The sequence below is a fragment of the Saimiri boliviensis genome, chromosome 17 (genome assembly GCF_048565385.1).
Source record: "Saimiri boliviensis isolate mSaiBol1 chromosome 17, mSaiBol1.pri, whole genome shotgun sequence".
Classification (NCBI taxonomy): Eukaryota; Metazoa; Chordata; class Mammalia; order Primates; family Cebidae; genus Saimiri; species Saimiri boliviensis.
Window position 1 is genome coordinate 47,829,669 of NC_133465.1, and position 18,097 is coordinate 47,847,765.

The 18,097-nt window shown below is 46.2% G+C and overlaps 1 protein-coding gene across 4 annotated transcripts in view; it reads right to left on the bottom strand.

Moving 5' to 3' along the window:
* The window catches only part of STAT3 (signal transducer and activator of transcription 3), an 80,242-nt gene extending 62,708 nt beyond the window's left edge, over window positions 1-17,534 (bottom strand). For 3 of the 4 annotated variants that reach the window (XM_039476492.2, XM_039476490.2, XM_039476491.2), the window contains exon 1: window positions 17,311-17,534. The gene's annotated coding sequence lies outside the window, so the exon portion shown is untranslated. The remainder of the gene's footprint in view (window positions 1-17,310) is intronic. The other variant, XM_039476489.2, reaches the window with a different exon arrangement.
* Window positions 17,535-18,097: the final 563 nt, after the last annotated feature.

Genomic DNA, 18,097 nt, shown 5'->3' on the forward strand with positions numbered 1-18,097 from the left:
TCCGTCTCAAAAAAAAAAAAAAAAGAATAATGTACTTAGAAAACTAAGTGACCTCATTATACATCATAGTTTTGCATGATGTAACCACTCTTCAGAGAATATCTCATCTGATCCATTAGCTCCCACAGAAGAGAAGGTTAAGGAAATTCTACTACTCATAAAATTATAATCTCACAATGTAAGTGAGGTGGTGGCCATGCCTGGGAAAGAAAGAGAATACACTCTTAGAGAGAATTTAGAAAGAAACACTACCCAGTTTGTGTTGGGGATACCTCAGTATCTAAATTCTAAAAAGCACACCCATATAGAACCTAGCCTGAAGCTTGAATTCACATTACTTTTCCAGTCACTCACTCAGCCAAAGAGAACCCTGAGGCGGCCACGATAATGTAACAACCACAGGGATAATGGTAGAACCAGAACATAAACTTGGAGTCTTCAAACTCCCAGGCTAGTGGAGCCAAATTACCTGTTTTTAAATCTCACCTCTGCTATGTGATCTCTGCCAAGCAAATTTCCCTTTGAATTTGTTATACAAACAATTATGAGAAGAAAGGAAAATGAGGCCGGGCGCAGTGGCTCAAGCCTGTAATCCCAGCACTTTGGGAGGCCGAGGCGGGTGGATCACGAGGTCGAGAGATCAAGACTATCCTGGTCAACATGGTGAAACCCAGTCTCGACTAAAAATACAAAAAATTAGCTGGACATGGTGGTGCGTGCCTGTAATCCCAGCTACTCAGGAGGCTGAGGCAGGAGAACTGCCTGAACCCAGGAGGCGGAGGTTGCGGTGAGCCGAGATCGCGCCATTGCACTCCAGCCTGGGTAACAAGAGCGAAACTCCGTCTCAAAAAAAAAAAAAAAAGAAAGGAAAATGAAAGCTTTATGTATTTTACATGTAATAAATAAATGGAAGTTAACTTTATTAAGAATTCTCAAATAACACATAAAATTTAAAGGAGATATATATATATATATATATATATATATATATATTTTTTTTTTTTTAACCAGAATTGCCTGTAAAAATTAACCGGAGCATTTGGAAAATACCTTTAAACAAAAAACACTGGCCTGGCATGGTGGCTCACACCCGTAATCCAAGCACTTTGGAGGTGAAGGCAGGCGAATCACCCGAGGTCGGGAGTTCAAGACCAGCCTGACCAACATGGTGAAACCCCATCTTTAAAAAAAAAAAAAAAAAATCGCCAGGCGCTGTGGCTCACGCCTGTAATCCCAGCACTTTGGGAGGCTGAGGCGGGTGGATCATGAGGTCAAGAGATTGAGACTATCCTGGTCAACACAGTGAAACCCCATCTCTACTAAAAATACAAAAATTAGCTGGACATGGTGGCGCATGCCTGTAATCCCAGCTACTCAGGAGGCTGAGGCAGGAGAATTGCCTGAACCCAGGAGGCGGAGGTTGCAGTGAGCCGAGATCCTGCCATTGCACTCCAGCCTGGGCACCAAGAGTAAAACTCCAACTCAAAAAAAAAAAAAAAAATTAATCTGGTAATGTCATGACTCTTTAGTCATAAAATATCCTTCCTTAATATTCAGGTACATGAATACCAAGAATAGTAAACAGAATAAAAAGAATTCTCAGCCGGGCGCGGTGGCTCAAGCCTGTAATCCCAGCACTTTGGGAGGCCGAGGCGGGTGGATCACGAGGTCGAGAGATCGAGACCATCCTGGTCAACATGGTGAAACCCCGTCTCAACTAAAAAAAAATACAAAAAAAACTAGCTGGGCGTGGTGGCGCGTGCCTGTAATCCCAGCTACTTAGGAGGCTAAGGCAGAAGAATTGCCTGAACCCAGGAGGCGGATGAGCCGAGATTGCGCCATTGCACTCCAGCCTGGGTAACAAGAGCGAAACTCTGTCTCAAAAAAAAAAAAAAAAAGAATTCTCTGAAGCATTTTCCCTTATTCACTATACGTCTACTCTTCCACTACCTCTATCTCTAAAACAAAAACACTTTCTTTTTTTTTTTTTTTTTTTTTTTTTTTTTGAGACGGAGTTTCGCTCTTGTTACCCAGGCTGGAGTGCAATGGCGCGATCTCGGCTCACCGCAACCTCCGCCTCCTGGGTTCAGGCAATTCTCCTGCCTCAGCCTCCTGAGTAGCTGGGATTACAGGCACACGCCACCATGCCCAGTTGATTTTTTGTATTTTTAGTAGAGACGGGGTTTCACCATGTCGACCAGGATGGTCTCGAACTCTCGACCTCGTGATCCACCCGCCTCGGCCTCCCAAAGTGCTGGGATTACAGGCTTGAGCCACCGCGCCCGGCTAACAAAAACACTTTCTAAACCCTGTGGACATGACTTTACTAATCCAAAGACTTTATATTCTATGCTCCTTGTAAAGCCACATTTTTCAAACTAAGGACCAAGGACCATCTGAATCAGAATATCTGCTATGCCTGTGAAGATGACCCCAGAAAAACTAAATCAGACTCTCTCGGGCAGATCCATAATCTTCTTATTTTTTAAGCAAATAACCCAGGGATTCCTTTTTTTTTTTTTGGAGACGACATTGTCTTGCTCTGTCGCCCAGGTTGGAGTGCAACGGTGCAATCTCAACTCACTGCAATCTCCGCCTCCTGGGTTCAAGCAATTCTCTGCCTCAGCCTCCTGAGTAGCTGGGATTACAGGTGCCTGCCACCACGCCCAGGCTAATTTTTGTATTTTTAGTAGAGACGGGTTTCACTATGTTGGACCAGGATGGTCTCGATCTCTCGACCTCGTGATCCATCCCGCCTCGCCTCCAAAGTGCTGGGATTACAGGGCGTGAGCCTAAAGCGGGCGCGGCTGCCTTTTTTTTTTTTTTAATAGAAGAACCTTGAAAAAAAAAAAAAAAAAAAAAAAAGGACGGGTGCGGCAGCTCATGCCTGTAATCCTAGCACTTTGGGAGGTCGAGGTTGGTGGATCACGAGGTCAGGAGATCAAGACCAGCCTGCCAGCCTGACCAACATGGTGAAACCCCATCTCTTAAAAAAAAAAAAAAAAGGCCAGGCGCGGTGGCTCACGCCTGTAATCCCAGCACTTTGGGAGGCCGAGGCGGGTGGATCACGAGGTCGAGAGATCGAGACCATCCTGGTCAACATAGTGAAACTCCGTCTCTACTAAAAATACAAAAAATTAGCTGGGCATGGTGGCGCGTGCCTGTAATCCCAGCTACTCAGGAGGCTGAGGCAGGAGCATTGCCTGAACCCAGGAGGCGGAGGTTGTGGTGAGCCGAGATCGCGCCATTGCACTCCAGCCTGGGTAACAAGAGCAAAAACTCCGTCTCAAAAAAAAAAAAAAAAAAAAAAAAAACCTTTAGACCAAAGTTTCTCAAATTCTTTGCTCTCAAAGCCCCTTTATTTATTACTTTTTAAGTTTAAAAGAAATAATAAACAATAAAATACTGTTTTGTAAAACAAAATATTAAAAAAATAAATTTTAGGGCCCGGGTGCAGTGGCTCACGCCTGTAACCCCAGCACTTTGGGAGGCCGAGGCGGGTGGATCACGAGGTCAAGAGATCAAGACCATCCTGGTCAACATCATGAAACTCCGTCTCTACTAAAAATACAAAAAATTAGCTGGGCATGGTGGCGCATGCCTGTAATCCCAGCTACTCAGGAGGCTGAGGCAAGAGAATTGCCTGAACCCAGGAGGTGGAGGTTGCGGTTAGCCAAGATCGCGCCATTGCACTCCAGCCTGGGTAACAAGAGCGAAACTCCATCCCAAAAAATAAAAATAAATAAAAATAAATAAATAAATGTTATTTTATTTTTTAAAGGGAGATGGGGTCTCACTATGTGACCCAGGCTGTTCCTCAACCTTCCAAAGTGCTGAGATTACAGGCAGGAGCCACTGGCCCTGGACTCAGGACCCTGTCATACCTTTAAATACTGAGGACTCCAAAAAGCTTTTATTTATGAAGGTTATATCTATTAGAAATTATATGTATTAGACATTAAAATTGAGGGTTTTGTTTTTGTTTTTTTGAGATAGGGTCATACTCTGTCACCCAGGCTGGAGTGCAGTGGCATCATCATAGCTCACTGTGGCCTCAACCTTCCAGGCTCAAAAAATCCTCAGCCTCCCGAATAGCTGGGACTTTAAGCATGTGCTACCACACCCGGCTAACTTTTGTATTTTTTTGTAGCGATGGGGGTCTCTCTATATTGCAAAGACTGGTCTTGAACTCCTGACCTCAAGCAATCTTCCTGCCTCAGCCTCTCAAAGTGCTGGGATTACAGGTGTGAGACCCAGGCAGGCGGATCATGAGGTCAGGAGTTCAAGACCATCCTGGCCAACATGGTAAAACCCCATCTCTACTAAAAATACAAAAAAACTAGCCGGGCGTGGGGACGTGCACCTGTAATCCCAGCTACTCAGGAGGCTGAGGCAGGAGAATGGCTTGAACCCAGGAGGTGGAGGTTGCAGTGAGGCGAGATTGTGCCACCACACTCCAGCCTGGGTGACAGAGCAAGACTCTGTCTCAAAAAAAAAAAAAAAAAAAAGCCGGGCGCGGTGGCTCAAGCCTGTAATCCCAGCACTTTGGGAGGCCGAGGCGGGTGGATCACGAGGTCGAGAGATCGAGACCATCCTGGTCAACATGGTGAAACCCCGTCTCTACTAAAAATACAAAAAATTAGCTGGGCATGGTGGCACGTGCCTGTAATCCCAGCTACTCAGGAGGCTGAGGCAGGAGAATTGTCTGAACCCAGGAGGCGGAGGTTGCGGTGAGCCGAGATCGCGCCATTGCACTCCAGCCTGGGTAACAAGAGCGAAACTCCGTCTCACAAAAAAAAATAAATAATAATAAATAAATTTTTGTTTTTAGAACAGTTTTAGGTTACAGCAAGATGGATCAGAAAGTAGAGATTCCCATATACCCCCTTTACCCATCACACACACAACGTCCTCCACTATCAACATCCTGCCCCACATTTGAGAAACAGAAATTGTAGACGGTTCTATGAACCTAGGACTCCTCAATACAGTAATCAGGACCCTCAAGTGTCCCATATGCTTCTAGACTCATGCAATCTACTCATTTATTCACTAAAATAGGGAAAGTAACACATGAGATTGAGTATTAATTATTATTATTATTTTTTTTTTGAGATGGAGTTTTGCTCTTGTTGCCCAGGCTGCAGTGCAATGGCGCAATCTCAGCTCACTGCAACCTCCGCCTCCTGGGTTCAAGTGATTCTCCTGCCTCGCCTAGTAGTTGGGATTACAGGTGCCCACCAACATACCTGGGTAGTTTTTCTATTTTTAGTAGAGATGGGGTTCACTAGGTTGGTCAGGCTGGTCTCAAACTCCTGACCTCAGGTGATCCATCCACCTCAGCCTCTCAAAGTGCTGGGATTACAGGTGTGAGCCAACTGCACCTGGACAGATTATTCTTAATCAACTGATTATTTCTGGTTCCAGAATGCTTTCATTATTCCACCTGCCCCAATGTATAAGCATTACCAACCTAATTATGTTTGTCTGTTTGTTTTTAGACAGAGTCTCACTCTGTCACCCAGGCTGGAGTGCAGTGGCATGATCGCGACTAACTGCAATCTCTGCCTCTCAGATTCAAGCAATCTTCGTGACTCAGCCTCCCAAGTAGCTGGGACTTACAAGCATGCACCACCGTGCCTAGCTAATTTTTGTATTTTTAGTAAGATGGGGTTTCACCATGTTGGCAAGGCTGGTCTTGAACTCCTGACCTCAAGCGACTCCCCCCCCACCCCCACCACCCACACCGTTCAGCTTCCCAAAGTGCTGAGATTACAGGCATGAGCCACCGCGCCTCACCTCCTAATTATGTTTTATTTTAGTTAATGTTTCAATAAATGTGCTTTCCCTAAACATCCTGATGAAAAGAGGTCCAGATACAAACTGATTTGTCAGAGAAAGTCAGTCTGAGATTAAATATTTATTATATCTAAACCACAAGCAGAAAAAAATTCAAAGGCTGACTCTTTTAATGCTAACTCAATGCAGTACTGCACTTTGGTTTATGGGAGAGGTAATTACACAGCTAACATCTGGGTTTTAAAAATTACATTGTGGCGAGAGAAGGGGAAAACAGGAAAAGTCTAATGCTTTTAGATTCTGTCAGAAAAAGTGTTTGCTAAAAAGCAAAACAAAATGAACATGAGAAAAAATGTGAAAAACATGCATTTTAGGAAGCTTTCACCAAAGCAGGTGCTCAAGTTCAGACTCAAATCTTCCAACTCTCATAATAAGAATGAGAGGTCAGAATACCACAAAGTAATCAAATCAATCAAACAAAGCGGGAAACAGGTGGCTGACACCAGACTGGGCAGGGTTTTCCTAAATTGGGCTTACCTTCGCTAATCCAAATCAGTTTTCAGAAATGGCTTCTACAAAAACTACCCAAATATCCCCCAATAATTTGCACTCCTCCTCCACAATAGGGAAGCCAAACCATTTATTTCCCAGAAGGTTTACTTTCTCTTTCAAGCTCTGCTGGCTTCCTCCTGCCCCGCACGTGGCCAGGAAAAAAGAAAAGCATTGGCTTTTCTTTCCTGCCTTCTCTAAAATTGGGGAGATGAGGTGAGAGAACTTGTTTCATGGAAAAGCTAAGTGGTTCTTAACTGCAACGCTATTCTGAATACAGGTTAGTTTGCAAAGGCAAGTTACAGGACAGGAAAATAAAGGCCTACCCCTTCAACTAACTCATATACATGTACATTTGCATGTATGCACACACACATAGATGTGAAGGCATAGTTAATTCAGCTGAGTAATGTGCAGCAATCAGCTCCCAGCTTCATATCCAGCCACTTGGAATGTCTCCTCACTCCCACCTTCCTTACCTGACTCAAAATAAGGTTCTTCCTGTTGGCTTCTTCCTGAGACACAGGCAACAATAATCATCCTTCTTCCCCTCAAACCCTCAACACTACCTGTACTTTCTGTGTTGGAAGAAACTCCTTGAGTGGTAATCCATTTTTAATGTGTTAAATATTACTTAAAATAAGTGAGAGGTAATCATGGATTGTGGACAATGCAAAGAGATTTATCAAAAGAGGATTTGTGTAAACAGGAATTACAGTTTGCCTTGCCTATTCCTTTTACATGACAGCCTCAGTTTCCTCTAACAGAATGTAAATCCCTCATCCCTATTCATTTAGTTTTTTTCCTGTTAGGTTGAATCTGCCAATTATTTTTTCTCTCCTTTGGGTCATTAGTGGCTGCCATGGATCATAACTTGCCTGACTTTGTAGTTAGATATTAAAATTTATTTTATTCTTTGATACGACAGTTTTTTTGCTTTTTGGTTTCTTTTTCTGAGTCTCGCTCTGTTGCCCAGGCTGGAGTGTAGTGGCCAGATCTCAGCTCACTGCAACCTCCACCTCCCAGGTTCAAGAGATTCTCCTGCCTCAGCCTCCCGAGTAGCTGGGATTACAGGCGCCCATCATCACAACTAGCTAATTTATATATTTTTAGTAGACACAGGTTTTCACTATGTTGGCTAGGCTGGTCTTTAACTCCAGACCTCAGGTGATCCGCCTGCCTCGGCCTCCCAAAGCATGAGCCACACACACCTGGCCTGATAATTATAAGGTTTTTCTATCCCTTTTTTTTTTTTGAGATGGAGTTTCGCTCTTGTTACCCAGGCTAGAGTGCAATGGCGCGATCTCAGCTCACCACAACCTCCGCTTCCTGGGTTCAGGCAATTCTCCTGCCTCAGCCTCCTGAGTAGCTGGGGTTACAGGCACGCCCCACCATGCCCAGCTAATTTTTTGTATTTTTAATAGAGACGGGGTTTCACCATGTTGACCAGGATGGTCTCGATCTCTTGACCTTGTGATCCGCCCGCCTCGGCCTCCCAAAGTGCTGGGATTACAGGCTTGAGCCACCGTGCCCGGCCTTTTTCTATCTTTTTTTTTTTTTTTTTTTTTTTTTTTTTGAGATGGAGTCTAGCTCTGTAGGAAAGGCTGGAGTGCAGTGGTATGATATCGGCTCACTGCAACCTCTGCCTCCCAAGTTGAAGTGATTCCTCTGCCTTAGCCTCCTGAATAGCTGGGATTACAAGCATGCACCACCACACGTGGATAATATTTGTATTTTTAGTAGACGGGGTTCCACTGTGTTGGCCAGGTTAGTCTCTAATTCCTGACCTCATGATCCGCCTGCCTCGGCCTCCCAAAGTGCTGGGATTACAAGCGTGAACCACTGTGCCCGGAATGATAGTATAGTTTTTAATAACAATATTCTGCCGGGCACGGTGGCTCACGCCTGTAATCACAGCACTTTGGGAGGCCAGGGCGAGTGGATCACGAGGTCAAGAGATCGAGACCATCCTGGTCAACATGGTGAAACCCCGTCTCTACTAAAAAATACAAAAAATTAGCTGGGCATGGTGGTGCGTGCCTGTAATCCCAACTACTTGGGAGGCTGAGGCAAGAGAATTGCCTGAACCCAGGAGGCAGAGGTTGCGGTGAGCCAAGATCGTGCCATTGCACTCCAGCCTGGGTAACAAGAGCGGAACTCCGTCTCAAAAAAAAAAAAAAATTAGCTGGGCATGGTGGTGCATGCCTGTAATCCCAGCTACTCAGGAGGCTGAGGCAGGAGAATTGCCTGAACCCGGGAGGCGGATGTTGCGGTGAGCCAAGATCGCGCCATTGCACTCCAGCCTGGGTAACAAGAGCAAAACTCCGTCTCAAAAAAAAAAAAAAAAAAAAAAAAGAATATTCTGGCCTGGCACGGTGGCTCAAGCCTGTAATCCCAGCACTTTGGGAGGCCGAGGCGGGTGGATCATGAGGTCAAGAGATCGAGACCATCCTGGTCAACATGGTGAAACCCCGTCTCTACTAAAAATACAAAAAAATTAGCTGGGCATGGTGGCACGTGCCTGTAATCCCAGCTACTCAGGAGGCTGAGGCAGGAGAATTGCTTGAACCCAGGAGGCGGAGGTTGCGGTGAGCCGAGATCGCGCCATTGCACTCCAGCCTGGGTAACAAGAGCGAAACTCCGTCTCAAAAAAAAAAAAATTCAAAGGTCAGGTAAAAATTCAGTGATGAGTAAGGTCATTTATTCTTATGGGTGGGGGTAGCAGGAAGGAAAGCTGGATCATTGAAGCATTATTTTCTTGCAGGGGCAGATTTAACTTCCTTATTATTCTTTTGCTAGGCTGTTAAAAGGAATTTGGAATAAATATATCCAAGATAAACAGGTAAACAGAAAGGGCTGCAAAAAATCTGGAAAACAGGCTGGGCATGGTGGCTCACGCCTGTAAACTCAGCACTTTGGGAGGCCAAGCCAGGCGGATCACCTGAGGTCAGGAGTTTAAGACCAGCCTGGCCAACATGGTGAAACCCTGTCTTAAAAAAAAAAAAAAAAAAAAAAAATCTGGAGAACAAAACCAAGCCAATTAACAAGATATATTTAGGCTGGGTATGGTGGCTCACACCTGTAATCTCAGCACTTTGGGAGGCCAAGGCGGGCAGATCACGAAGTCTGCAGATCAAAACCATCCTGGGCCTGGTGCGGTGGCTCACACCTGTAATCCCAGCACTTTGACAGGCCAAAATGGGTGGATCACGAGGTCAAGAGATCGAGACCATCCTGGTCAATGGTGAAACCCCGTCTCTACTAAAAATACAAAAATTATCTGGCCATTGTGGCGCATGCCTGTAGTCCCAGCTACTCGGGAGGCTGAGGCAGGAGAATTGCCTGAAACAGGCCCTGTGACGTGCCACTGGGGGCAAGAGGTCTTGGACCGTGGGAAGGAAGAAAGAATTTCTACTCTGACTGGCCGAGGTCCCGTGAATTCTGACGGGTGGAGGGCATTTCTAGACCACAGGCAACTGGTAGATTTGACTGAATAAAATAAATGGAGCACAACAATCATAGAGTAAGGTGACATTTTGAGAGTAGCAAATATAAAGAGGAATGCATAAGGGATATTGATTCATTGGCAGTATAAAGTGTTATTTTTAACAGCCTAAAGGAAAAGAAATATATCTTTTTTCTGAAAAATGTCTCAGTGCCAATGAAATACTCTGCAAACTCAGAGGCCACTAAACACTTCTCTCCTCTGCCAAAATGAATCGTTTTATCTTCAGTTGAAATTTCAGCAAAACTGAATTTTTTCTTCCACTTCAGGAATAACAAAATACATCACGAAAATGAAAACAGGCCGGGCGCGGTGGCTCAAGCCTGTCATCCCAGCACTTTGGGAGGCCGAGGCGGGTGGATCACGAGGTCGAGAGATTGAGACCAACCTGGTCAACATGGTGAAACCCCGTCTCTACTAAAAATACAAAAAATTAGCTGGGCATGGTGGTGCGTGCCCGTAATCCCAGCTACTCAGGAGGCTGAGGCAGGAGAATTGCCTGAACCCAGGAGGCGGAGGTTGCGATGAGCCGAGATCGCGCCATTGCACTCCAGCCTGGGTAACAAGAGTGAAACTCTGTCTCAAAAAAAAAAAAAAAAAAAAAAAAGGCCGGGCGCGGTGGCTCAAGCCTGTAATCCCAGCACTTTGGGAGGCCGAGGCGGGTGGATCACGAGGTCAAGAGATCGAGACCATCCTGGTCAACATAGTGAAACCCTGTCTCTACTAAAAATACAAAAAATTAGCTGGGCATGGTGGCGCGTGCCTGTAATCCCAGCTACTTAGGAGGCTGAGGCAGGAGAATTGCCTGAACCCAGGAGGCGGAGGTTGCGGTGAGCCGAGATCGCGCCATTGTACTCCAGCCTGGGTAACAAGAGCGAAACTCCGTCTCAAAAAAAAAAAAAAAAAAAAGAACTTCTACTCATAGCTCCCTGAACACACCAGGCTGTTTTAAGCCTCCACACACTCACGTTCCTTCAGCCTTGAATGCAACTGTTTATAATGCAACTTTGTGAAAAGAATTCCTATTCATCCTACAAAGCCCTATTCAGGTGTTCCCATCTGATAAATCCCCTCAGTAATGAAGGCTTTCTCTCACTCCTGAAGAGAATTAGTCTCTTTTCTTGGATATTTAATAAGAACTTAGATTTACAGAGCTCTTACTATGTGCCAGGCACTATGCTAAGCATTTTATCCACATCATCTTATTGAATCTTCAACAGCACCTACAACAAGTACTGTTATCATCCATCTTCTTTTATGCATAAGAAAACAGAGGCTCGGATTCTAACTAGGAAGTGGCAGATCCAGCATTCAGTCCCAGATCTGTCTGACTTCAGAGCCTGAGTCTTGAGCACAGCACACATGTTGGTCCCTACAACATCTCCAGTTTCACAAAAATGGACATTTCATTATCCTTGGATCCTGCCTGGAGCAATAACTGGCCCTCAATATGTTCGCTGATCTGAATTAAAGAGCTGTGATAGGGCCGGGCATGGTAGCTCACACCTGTAATCCCAGCACTTTGGGAGGCTGAGGTGGGTGGATCATGAGGTCAGGAGTTCAAGACCAGCCTGGCCAACATGGTGAAACCTGATCTCTACAAAAAATACAAAAAATTAGTCAAGCGTGGTGGTGTGCACCTGTAATCCCAGGTACTCAAGAGGCTGAGGTAGGAGAATTGCTTGAACCCGGGAGACGGAGGTTGCGGTGAGCTAAGACCATGCCACCATACACCACCCTGGGCAGCAGAGCAAGACTCCTTCTCAAAAAAAAAAAAAGAGCCGGGCGCGGTGGCTCAAGCCTGTAATCCCAGCACTTTGGGAGGCCGAGGCAGGTGGATCACGAGGTCGAGAGATCGAGACCATCCTGGTCAACATAGTGAAACCCCGTCTCTACTAAAAATACAAAAAACTAGCTGGGCGTGGTGGCGCGTGCCTGTAATCCCAGCTACTCAGGAGGCTGAGGCAGGAGAATTGCTTGAACCCAGGAGGCGGAGGTTGCGGTGAGCCGAGATCACGCCATTGCACTCCAGCCTGGGTAACAAGAGCGAAACTCTGTCTAAAAAAAAAAAAAAAAAGAGTTGTGATAATCCAATATAACAAATGAGAACTGACCATAATAGACATATGCTATTTCCAGGCCTCATAACCTCTCCTTCCTCTGAAGACATGTAGCATTCAGTGTAGCACTGTCAGATAGAATATCTCATTCTGTCGCCCAGGACAGAGTGCAGTGGCAGGATCTCGGCTCACTGCAGCCTCCAACTCTCAGGTTCAAGCAATTTTCCTGCCTCGGCCTCCCAAGTAGCTGTGACTACAGGCATATGCCACCTAATACACATCTAAGTTTTGTATTTTTAGTAAAGATGAGGTTTCACCATGTTGGCCAGGCTGGTCTTGAACTCCTGACCTCAACTGATCTGCTCACTTCAGCTTCACAAAGTGCTGAGATTACAGGTGTCAGCCACCATGCCCGGCCTGTTTTTGTTTTGTTTTGCTTTTTAAAAGAAACAAGGTCTCATTATGTTGCCCAGGCTGGTCTCAAACTCTTGGGCTCAAGCAATCCTCTTGCCTCAGCCTTACAAAGTGCTGGAATTACAGGCATGAGTCACTGCTGCTGGGCCCAATATGCTACTCCTTTTAAAAACTGGAGGCATCTCAAACAATTTACCACCAAAGGACCATGTGGTCATCCTGACTAAAGTGCGCTACACTTTACACTTGCACCTTGTAAGCCAAGGTGTCTAGCAAAAGTATGTAACCACGATATTAATTCTTTCTGCCATAATCAGTAAGGACTGAGCCAGCCCAGTAAAGTCATCCTCCTGGATCTCACTGAGGCTGCTCCAGAACGCCAGAAATTTTTCAGGATTTGGGGATGTCCCTCAAGTGATCTTTCAGTGATTTTTATAAATGACCCAAAAGTTATGGTGAAATTTTTAAATGTGAAAGACATAAAATATGAGTGGTGATGTGTAGCCAATGAAAAATCCTCAAAAAACACTTATACACTTAAGTATACTATGCTGTTCTCACCGAAAGTACCAAATCAAATCAATCAGGACACCTACCTTTGTACGATGTTAAACTCCAGTACATAACTCCCCTAGGGCAGAGGGCAGATGTACTGATTTACTTTGTACAAATTAACAAGCACCAGGCATGTGCCTAACGCATAGTAGGAACTCTATAATTAAACACCAGTGCTTCACCTCAAAAGTTTTAACAGCTTCCCCTACAAAAGAACAGAACTGAAATTCCTTGGTCTTGCATTCAATATCTTTTATAAGTAATCACTTCTCTACTTATCCTTCTAGTCTACCAGGCTACCAGGAATTTTTTTGAGACAGTGTCTCACTCTGTTGCCCAGGCTGGAGTGCAGTGGCAGGACCACAGCTTACTGCGTCCTCGACCCCCGGGCTCAGGTGATCCTCCTGCCTTAGTCTCACCAGTAGCTGGGACTACAGGCCCACGCCACCATGCCTGGCTAATTTTTTTTATTTTTAGTGGAGATGGGTTTCACCATGTTGCCCAAGCTGCTCTCAAATTCCTGGGCTCAAGCAATCCTCCTGCCTCAGCCTCCCAAAGTGCTGGGATTACAGGCATAAGCCATCAAATTATTTACAACTATCAAATTCCACCCATTATTTAGGACCCAGCTGAAATCCCTCCTTTGGCAAAAAAGACTTCCTAGACAACTCCAGGCCTCATAACCTCTCCTTCCTCTAAGACCTATAGCGTTCAGCATAGCACTGTCCAATAGAACGTTCTATGGTAACAAAAATGTTCTACATCTGTACTATATATTTTTTAATATAGAACAGCTACCTTGTTAGACAGCACGGGGTGTAAAGTCTCACCATCTCTTTGATGACATGTTACACTGGATGGTTAAAACATTTATCAAGTCCCCCAGTAGACTGCAATTTCTGTGAACAAGATACAATTTATTCTTCATAGCAACTTGGACAAAATTGCAAAAAAGTATATATTTGTTGGTGAGGGAAAGTGGCTCACGCCTGTAATCCCAGCACTTTGGGAGGCTGAGGTGGGCAGATCTCTTGAGCTCAGGAGTTCGAGACTAGCCTGGTCAACATGGTAAAAGCCTGTCTCTACTAAAAATACAAAAATTAGCCATGCATGGTGTTGGGCACCTGTAATCCCAGCTAGTCAGGAGGCTGAGATGTAAGAATCACTTGAACCCAGGAAGAGGAGATTGCAGTGAGCCAAGATCAGGCAACTGCACTCTAGCCTGGGGGACAGAGCGTGACTCCATCCCCACCCCCCAGCCCCCGCAAAAAAAGAGTATGTATTTGTTGGTTTGCATACCACCTGAGAAAACCATAAGCTACAAAGGTGTGGACTCAGATGTCTGGAAAGATGGACACCACTTCTGCCACATCTCACATCTGAATGTCAAGACACATGGAGGCAGGGAGGATAAAGCCACCTTATCCTCAAAGCACTCTGGTTTAAATGACATTTGGGTCATGACTGTCTTTCACCTAAAACGAACCTAGATTAGTATTTCTTTTCATTAGTAAATAGCTAAATTCTGATGATAAATTATGCTGACCAAAAACAGTTCTTTACTTCCCAAGTTAAACATAGCAATTAGATAGAAAAATAACCAGAAAGCTCGATTTATATTTTTTTCACCTGTTTACTGAATACTTATCTCTCATGAAGTATTTCAGCCCATTAGTGGTATTTTGCTGTTCAGATATATGTTAGAATTTCACTGTCAACAGCCGGGCACTGTGGCTCATGCCTGTAATCCTAGCACTTTGGGAGGCCGAGGTGGGTGGATCACCTGAGGTCAGGAGTTCAAGACCAGCCTGGCCATCATGGTGAAACACCATCTTAAAAAAAAAAAAGTTTTACTGTTACTTGCCAGTTGTGGTGGCTCATGCCTGTAATCCGAGCACTTTGGGAGGCCGAGGCGGGCAGATCACAAGGTCAGGAGTTCAAGACCAGCCTGGCCAATGTAGGGAAATCCCATCTCTACTAAAAATACAAAAATTAGCCAGGCATGGTGGGGTGCACCTGTAATCCCAGCTACTTGGGAGGCTGAGGCAGGAGAATCACTGGAATCTGGAAAGTGGAGGTTGCAGTGAGCAGAGATCAAGCCACTGCACTCCAGCCTGGGTGAAAGTGCAAGACTCTGTAAAAAAATAATAATAATAATAATAAAATAAAAACAAGAAAAAAAGGCCGGGTGTGGTGGCTCACACCTGTAATCCCAGCACTTTGGGGAGGCCGAGGTGGGTGGATCACGAGGTCAAGAGATTAAGACCATTCTGGCCAACACGGTGAAACCCCGTCTCCACTAAAAATACAAAAATTAGTTGGGCATGGTGGCATGCGCCTGTAGTCCCAGCTACTAGGGAGGCTGAGGCAGAAGGATCGCTTGAACCCAGGAGGTGGAGGTTGCAGTGAGCCAAGATCCTGCCACTGCATTCCAGCCTGGCATCAGAGTGAGAAAAAAAATTTTAAACACATAATATATAGCAGCAGGCACAAATTCCACCACTACGGCACTCTGCTGCCTTGGGCAAGTGTTTTGATTCTTTGGCCTCAATTTTCTTATCTATAATATTAGGGTAATTGTTATGTGAACTACCTACCTCAAGTCCTTTGTGGGTCAATTCATAACTGTGCTGTGGGTATTTTTTTTTTCCTTTCTTCCTCCTTTCCTTTTTCTTTCTTTCTTAGAGACAGGTTCTCATTATGTTGCCCAGACTAGACTCTAGACCCAACTCCTGGGCTCTCACTATGTTGCCCAGACCAGACTCAACTACTGGACTCAAGGAATCGCCCAGCCTCAGCCTTCAAGTAGCTGGGATCAGAGGTGTGCACCACCATGCCTGGCACTGCAGGTGTTTCTAAGTGATTATTCTTCCCAAATGAACTACATAAAAAACAAAAGATTCTTGAATTTACCAATGGTTCTTTGTGATGGGTGTGCTAATACACAGACTAAAATCAAGGCTCCAATCTCTAAAACATTTAATTCCAGACTTCTTTCCCCCATCCCACTGTGCAAACTGAACAAAAACTGGGCTAGCACTCCAGTCTGGAACATGTAATAAGGAAATAAATGTGCTGACTCAGAGAACATAGACATATTTGATATAAAATTTTTAAACTGGCTGAATTAAGTCATAACACAATCTAAAGCCACATATAAAAGATTGAGATCATTTTCTGCTTTGCTTTATTCAAGCCAATGATTTATCAGCACAGCCAGCCAAAAATTTACAATCCATACACAGACTACATAAACCTTTAGTTGCATATACAATAAAGCCAGCAGGTACTCACTATACGCATTTCTTAAAAAAAAAAAAAAAAAAAAAAAAAAGACTAACCACTGATTTTGTCACCACACATACACACATACAACGACCTGATATAGCACAGAGTGATGTGTACCAAACATGGAAATACCAATTTGGGTGACGGTCTCAATCTTGTTAACCTCAGTGCAAACACACCCCCCCAAACGCAGGTAAAGTTTGCACACATCGTTTTTTTCAAATCCAGCCTTTGTTTCACTCTCCTCTGCATTTACCCAAGATCTTGGCTCTGAGACAGAAAACTCCCACTCGCGATTGGTTCATTCTGTCCTATGCAATTAAGCAACAACACAATCCAGTAAACGCAATGTCTCAATTATTTATCTTCTGGCCGACTTTATCAGGTGTTTGGAAAAGAACAATGTCAAGAGGTTTATTTCTCTCTACAGCTGGCTGGACGGGTTAATGGGATTTTATTTTGTCTTCTTTCCCCCCCCCCTCTCTTTTTTACAAGGCGGGGGAGTATAGCTTAACCTAGAAAAAGATGGGAGGGAATTTAGGAAGAGTACCGGTCTGTCAATTTCCTTACAGGAAACTTAATTCTTATGCAATAAACCTACCCAAGGCCAGCCCGCCCGTGAGGCTGCAGGGGACAGACACCTATTCCTGCCTCCAGAGGGGCACAGCTGGCTCCTGAAGGAGCGGGAACCGGGCACTGGAGGAAGTGGCTCAGCGGGAGCCGTCGGCCGGGCGGAAAAGAAGCGCTTTCCGACCCCCACCAGAGCCGGTGATCCCCGCCGGTGTGACAGTCGCTCCGGTGGCCGGAACGTCCCCAGGGCCCCAGGGAGCAGGAAATCGGGGGACAGTCCCTCGCTCCTGTCGCCGCAGCCGAGTGCGCCCTCGCCCCACGGTTCCCTCTCGAGCGCGTTCTCACTGTTTCTCTGAAGAACGAAACTTCTCTCCAGAGCGCCCAGTCCCTTCCGAGGCCCGCTCCAGTCTTCCCGGGGAGTCTTCCCTCAGCGCGACACTCCGCGTCTCATCTCTCCCCGCCCCATTGCAGCGTCCATACAACCTCCCCAACGTCCCAAAGGCCCCCGGCCCCTGCGGCGCCCCCGGGTCACCAGGCCTCCCCGACGGCCCCACCCTGCACCCCCTTCACCTGTTTCTCCCGCGGAGGCCGAGAGGCCGGGGCTGCGCGTGCGCCGCGGGCGGGCGGCGGGGCTCCCTCAGGCCAAAGGGCCTCTTCTTGCCGACGGAGAGAAGCAACGCCGAGCAGGCTGCTTGTCCAGGATCCGGTTGGGGCTTGTTCCCTGGGCTGCGACGTCGGAACCCCTAGCTCTCCCTCCCAGTCTACGCCGCCGCAGCTCCGGAAACCGCTGAATTACGGCCCCTTCAGCCAATCCCCGCCCAGCCCCGGCCGGGCCAGGCATGCCGTCATGCATAATTCATGAACGGCCAGCTCGCTCGGCCACCCAGAGGTCCCAGTGCGTGCGCAGTAGAGCCGAAGCCCCGCCTACCAACCAATGAAGAGAGCAGCTAGGAGAAAGGGCGGGGCCAAGAGAAGACTGGTACGCCCCTGTGCTGGCTGTTCCGACAGTTTAGTGCTCCTCCCTCCGACACAGAGAGGGAAGAGCCCAAGGCTTGGGCACAGAAGCCCGGGGGGAGGAAGGGAAGATGACCGGAATGTCCTTCTGAAAACTCAGCTGAGTTCCTGGCAGTGTGTGACGTCAAGGCACTTTAAATGCCCCTGATACAGCTCCCTCCTGCCCGCTCTCCCTTTTCCCGGCCCTGGGCACCACGTGGTGGCGAGGTTGAGAGCCTCTTACCACGTGAGAATCAGCCAGTTAGACAGTCCCCCAGGTGTCTTCAGATCCTCTGGGGACCCAACTCCTGAATTCGGTTCTGGGGACAACAAAAAGAACCTGGGTGACTCCGCCTGCTTTGAA